At 54.0% G+C, this 6,454-nt stretch overlaps 1 long non-coding RNA gene across 2 annotated transcripts; it reads right to left on the reverse strand.

The window, feature by feature from the left end:
- Window positions 1-2,698: 2,698 nt before the first annotated feature.
- LOC132540723 (uncharacterized) lies at window positions 2,699-5,884 on the reverse strand. Of its 2 annotated transcripts, none has more exons than XR_009551884.1 (4): window positions 5,759-5,884; window positions 5,045-5,139; window positions 4,728-4,781; window positions 2,699-2,884 (listed from the first exon to the last, which is right to left on the reverse strand). It is a non-coding gene; the product is annotated as an uncharacterized LOC132540723 (long non-coding RNA). The 2 variants fall into 2 exon arrangements; XR_009551883.1 differs by having other exon boundaries at window positions 5,045-5,211.
- Between the last annotated feature and the right edge of the window lie 570 nt (window positions 5,885-6,454).

A 6,454-nucleotide genomic window follows, 5' to 3' on the forward strand; every position in this document is an offset into this window, starting at 1 on the left:
GCTAGGGATGGAACCTGGAACCTCAGGCAGGCAAACCCCACATTCTACCAGCTGAGTTATTTCCCTGGTCACCAGTGAGCGTTTTTTCATGGCCACCAATGAACGTTTTTCCACATGTGTAATCACTGATCTAGGCCACCACAGTCACCCATTCCAGAACATTTTCTGCCCTCAAGGAGGAACCCTTTCTTTCAGCTCTCTCTCCAGCCTCAGCCTGCTCATTGTTACCACTGAGCCACCTGGCACCCTTGAGGGGCGTCTGCTTTGCTGTTCCTTGCAGGGTGTTTGTCTATGAGGTTGACAAGTGACCCCACTCCAGCACACAGGCACCTACTCCCCATATTACAGCAGCTGGACTTTCCCTTCCCCTGTGACTGAATTATGCACATGTGGCTGGGCTGTGTTCTGTATGCCTATTGTCTGCTTGGGGACATGTGGCTGTCTGACCACTGTGACTCAGGTGTAACCTGTCACTGCGGGTGGGGACCTCTGTTCTGCCTCTGAGCATGAGTGTACAGGAGTAGGGTCTCCTGTTGTTTGGCTGTGTTTAATTCCTTGAGGAAGTGGCCCCTGATTTCTCAGCACCTCTCCTGTTTCACATACCCCCTGGAAGTGGTAGAGGGTTTGGTGGTCTGATGGCTAGTAACCGCTGGACAGACAGCTGGATGCCTCCTGCCCTCCAGTGGGAGTCCTAGGCTGTAGGCACAAGTGAGTGACACTTGAATTGGCATGTACCCCACACCTCCCAGGCTGTCCTCCTCAATCCTAGGGTAAAGACCCTCTTTCACAGGGGCACAGTATTTAAGAGAAAGGCCTGCCTGGGAATAGGGGCTCTTGTGTTGGGGTGCAAGCTGCCTTCCCCCTTTTTACCAGTCAGTGCTCTCCAGACTTTAGGGTTGGTCAGGGTATCTCAGGGAGTACTGGTCATCATGCTATACCTGCCCAAGGCTTGAACTAACTTAAGGGAGAGTGCTGGGGGCTGAGCACAATTGAGTTGTGAAGTTCTAGATGGTTCTGGAGGATAGTGGAGACTCCCAGACACATTGGCTCACCAGGGGGAGTGGCCTGTTCTTCCTGAGAGAGCTTTCTTTGGGCCCAAGCCCCTTATTTCCACCCAGTCCTGGTAGGTGCCTACCTGGCTCAGAGTGGGGAGAGCCCAGAAGATTCTTTGCTTACCTGTATCCCAGGCCCACTTTTCCTGAAGCAGGCCCCTGCTGGTGGCGGCAGGGGGTTTGTGTCCTTCCTTTGTGGTTACCACCTGAGAACACTCCTCACCCACACATGTCATTCCTGAGAGCCTCCAGTAGGCCTGGCCACACTGCACCCCTGCTGCCCTGAACATGGGGTCTTGAGTGACTTTATCCTGAGCCTGGCTGGCCTCAGGGTCCAGTCCCAAGAATGAGGGTTCTGGTGGGGTCTCCTCTAAGACATTCTGGCAGCCCCGTGTCTTGGGGGTGACTGTCCTGACTGTCCTGACTGCCTCTCCCTCAGTCATGCTGAGGATACTCGTGGTGCACAGACCTGACCTCTCAAGGAGTCTCCACTAGCCTGCCTGAGCTGTGGTGCCAGGCATAGTCAGTGACCATCTGGGCAGAACCATTCTGCCATTTGCCTCTCAGAAGCCACTGTCCCTGCCCCTGGCAGTCCCCAGAGCAGAGGCAAATGAGAGAAAGGAACTGGACCTAAGGCTGGAAGGGACCTGGTACTAGCTGAGCCTCCTAGTGGGTGGCCTGGAGGGCCACTGGCATGCTGCCCCGCAGCTGTCCCGCGGGTGGAGTTCTTACCAGCCCAGCCCTGGAAAGGACTGAGGAGAGGCAACTGAAACTGACAGGGCTACTCAGCTGGGTGGGGAGGGAGCAAAAGCCCAATGCTACTCATTCCTTCTGATAGAGGCCTCCTGATGTCCACCACCCATGCTGTGCTCTCACTCCTGCAGTGCCTGGGCCCTGAAGTGGAAGCCCCCTCAAAAGGTCATAGGAGGGTCAGATAGTGAACATTGGGGATGGGTCATCACACAGATGAAGATGACCAGGAGTGACCCTGGCACTCCAGGCATTTCTCAGGAATGCCCTCAAGGGGGCAGCTGCAGGAAGGGACTGGGCTGCCCACATGCCTCTAGCACAGCTCTTCCTGGAGGCCTTGGGGTAACCACAGGGAGTGGAGGTGTTCCATTCAAGGGATAAGGCCCCAGCCCCCCCCCCCCCAGATTAGCCTTGGGGCCATCCATGGCCAGGCCTCCAGTGCTGTGCACACTCACACTGCTGTGCTCAGTAGCCCCAGGGGGGCTGGGGGCTAGGGGCGGAGAGGGAGGCCCTGACCACACACACCATTTGGAGGCTGCTGCCCAGCTGTCAGAGGGCCCCCTCTGGAGAAGAAAGCCTCAGCCCATTTGGCATTTGTCTCTGACCGTTGAGACCCTGCAGCTTCTGTTTTCCCAGGGAGAAAAGCCTTGGAGAGAGAGAGAGAGAGAGAGAGAGAGAGAGAGAGAGGTAAGGTAGAGACACACAAAAACACTGAGAGCAAAGCCCAGGAGTAGAACTACAGAACCTGCTTCTGGGATGCAAGAAAGAGGAGGGTTGGGAGCCCCAGCTGCCCCTCCACCTGTCCTGTCCAGCCCTGGCAGGGGAACAGGTGAATCAGATGGGCCAAGCCCGTATGCCGCTGCACCAGCTGAGACAAAGTTCCCTTTGAAACTAGATCAAATGCACAGAGTTTGATGTGAGCATGTTGGGGGGCCTCTCCAGGTAGGGGTGGAGGAGCAGGTGAGGCAGGAGTTGACTCAACAGGGCCACTTCCAAAGCCTGAGGGACCGTGAGAGCCCCTCCTTCCTTGTTTTCTTCATCCATTTCTTCCATCCTTCATTACTTCCTCCCTGTGACCCTTCCTTTGAAGGAGGTCCCAGAGAAGGATTGCTACGTCAGATGAGTTAATGCTAATTCTACTTTCTTCTTCTTCCTCCGCCTCCTCCTCCTTCCTTTTCTTCTTCTTTTCAGAGCACTGCTCAGCACTGGCTTATTGGTAGTGTGGGGGATTAAACTGGGAACTTTGGAACCTCAGGAATGAGAGTTCACTGCATAACCATTACACTATCTCCCCTACCCCTGGCTACCTTCACAGGCAGCCCTGTTTCTGGCCCTGCTCCTCACAGACCACCAGACTTCCCTAGGGCTGGGGATTGAAGTCCACAAGGCAACTTACAAATGGACAGAAAAGCCTTAGGAGCAGCCACTCCTAACTGCCTGTGGGTATGATGGAAGAAAGGCTGAAGAAACGTTCTGGGTTAGTGCATTTTTGGACACAGCCTGAAGCTCAGGCAGGTTGGGTGGGACTTTGGAGACCCAATCCAAATAGAGAAGAAAAGATATCATCTCCCTCATTCTGGACACTCAACCTCTATTAATGTCATTTAGTAGGTCTGCACACCCTGGCATTCTCTCTTTCAGTCAGCTTGCTTGGCATCCTGGGCCAATGTGCTTTCCCCAGACTCAGCGCTGGCATCTGCTCCCTTCCAGGTGAATAGTCTGTGGAAGACTGTCCATCCGGCCCCAAGGTGCAGCATCATTGTCCAGAGCCTGCCCACAAACCTCCCAGGGGTGCATGCAAGCTTCCTGTCTAATTAGGCCCCAGTTCCACCTGCTTTGATCCCTGGCCTGGGAAACAGGTTCTGTCACTGTCCGCCCCCACCCCCAAAGGGAACACCCACTGGGATGTCCTCCAAGCATCCTCCCCTGAGCCTGTGCCTGGGTCTGTCCTGCCCCTTAGCCCCTGCCTCCATGCTGTAGTGCCAACCCTAGCCTTGGACAGTGTCCACTGCAGCAGCCATGATGGCCTTGTGCTGGAGTTGTGCCTGTGTCCAGGGGACCATGAACAGGGCAGCAAAGCCAGAGGGACCCAAAATCAGAGAGTGAAGGGCTGCTTGGTATGGGTGCTGCCCACAGTGAGGGAAGGTTCCAGAAGCCCCATTTATGGAGGAGGGCCCAGAAACCAGCTCCCCAGGCTGCAACCCCAGCCTGGGACTGGTGCTTCTGTAGGACCCCACCTCCAAGGGGAGGGGAGGCTCCTGGGCACCCAGAAACTTTCCCTCCCTTCCTCCAGGCTGGTGGCCTTTGAAGTGGGGAGGCTTGGGGGGGGGTGGATGAGAAGGTCTAGGGCTGTAATTAAAGACAGGTTTCACTCTCTCATGCATAGTAAAACTGGCACTGACTCCTGGGGCAGGGCTGGTCTTGCCCTCCAGACAGGACCCTGAGCTGGCCCCCCACCCCAGGGTCTAATGTCCCCCTGGTGCTCCCCCAGAGATGCTTACTTCTCATGATGGGACCATAAGGATGATTCCCAGGGACCCTGAAGGTGGCATAGTGGATAGATAGTTGGACTCTCAGTCATGAGGTCCCAAGTTCAATCCCCGGCATCCCATGTGCCAGAACGATGCTCTGGTTTTCTCTTTCTCTCTCATTAAATACATTTTTAAAAAATATATAATTCCCTGCAATCCTTCCATCCTGGCTGTTCAAGTCAGTTTAGTGTATTTAGGGCACTTTAGGGTTGGGGGTGCTCTTTTCATCTCCCAACATTCAACTCTCCAAGTTGTGTCCAGCTCCTTAGTTCTAGAACAAAGGGTGGTACGGAAGCCTTGGACTTCAGACAGGGAAAATAGCCAAGCTGTGATGCTCTTCCCAGGGACTGGGGAAGCAGTGGAGGAGGCCAGGCCACAGTGCTGCGCTGGTCACCTCCATCTGGGCCTAGCACAGGTGTCCCTCTCCGTGGAATTGCACCTAGGGGGGCTGGGAACATCAGACATATATGCAACATTTGGCATGGAGTCAGGAGTATCCTCCCACCCCACCCACCCACCCACCTCCCTTTCCTCCCATTTCCTAAGCCTGTGTGGGCCAGGCCTATGCCAAGCAGCCAAGTGCCTGGGAAGCATCCTCAGGGATCTCAGGTCACTAAGGAGAACTGGCCAGCCTGCAGGTCTGGGGATCTGGTCACTCCTATCTCACCCTTCATTTAAATTTGGGGACTCTGCCCATACTGTTCTACCTACCTGGAGCACATCTTCCTTCCTCTTCCTCAGGACTTGGTATAGATGGGGCTTTAGAGTGGGTCCTCTGAGTCCCTTGCTGGAGTGAATGTCTCTCACTGCATTTCCATCAGCCCAGTGCACCCCCCATCTGAGCACTGACCATAGTGGCTTTCCCCTACCTCAAAGGTCTGTGCCAGAGAATCCCACAGGAACAGATATTCATTCGCTCAGCCTTCTGCCTGCCCATCCATCCATCCATCCATCCATCCATCCATCCATCCATCCATCCATCCATCCATGTATCTGCTCTTTAAATCCATCCATCCACCTAGTCTTTCATTCATTCACACCTTCACCCTCCTTTCATCTGCCACTAAGCCATCATCCATCTGTTGACCCACCATCATCCATCCACCTGTCCACCCACATCCATTTACTCTTTCAGCCATTTGTAAACTCATCCTCCATTCACTCACAATCATCCATCCATCCACCCATCCATCCATCCATCCACCCATCCATCATTCATCTATCACCCAGTCATCATCCTTTCTTTCATCTGTCACTCATCCGCCCAGCCATCATCCATCCATCCATCCTTCCATCCATCCACCATTTATCCATTCATCCATCCAGTCATTATACACCCATCTGCCATCCATTCATTAATCATACATTTACCTACGACCCACCCACCTACCAATTTAATGAGCACATATTCATGGTACATCTAACCTGATCAGACTACTTTGGGGGGAGAGGAGAATGTCTGTGGAGGAGGTGGCCCCCTACACAAGGGCACCCCACAGCCCTTCCTGAGGGGTCATCTGAGCTGTATCTCTACAAGGGATACAAAAGTAAAGGCTGGGGCGAGGTTTACACCTGCTTCATCTGCCAAGCTCTGGAATGCTGGGCCTGGACCATTGTTCCAGTGACCTCGTTGCTTGCCAGCAATGTGAGGTCACATACAGTGCATCATTTCAGGGAATGACCTAGTTATGGGGGTAGAAGGGAAAGCAGGTACATTCCCGGCAGCCAGGGTGGGTTCAAGTGCACATGTGACACATTACACACACACACACACACACACACACACACACACACACACACTTTCTTGCAAATGCTCACCCCCCCCCTTACTCAGACTTAAACTCAGTGCCCAGAACCAGGTCTGGCTAGGCCTATGTAGGGGCAGCTGATCATGAGACTGGGTGTGTGTGTGTGTGTGTGTGTTAAGGATCAGTGTTGGGGCTTCTATCTCTTGAGGCAGTTCACATAGCCTTCAAAAAAGAGATTAGAAGGGGGCCAGGTAGTGGCACACCTGGTTAAGTGCACACATTACAGTGTGCAAGGACCCAGGTTCAAACCCCTGGTCCCCACCTGTGGGGAGGGGGAAAGCTTCAGAGTGGTGAAGCAGGAATGCAGGTGTCT

Source organism: Erinaceus europaeus, chromosome 10 (assembly GCF_950295315.1).
Source record: "Erinaceus europaeus chromosome 10, mEriEur2.1, whole genome shotgun sequence".
In the NCBI taxonomy this organism is placed as follows: Eukaryota; Metazoa; Chordata; class Mammalia; order Eulipotyphla; family Erinaceidae; genus Erinaceus; species Erinaceus europaeus.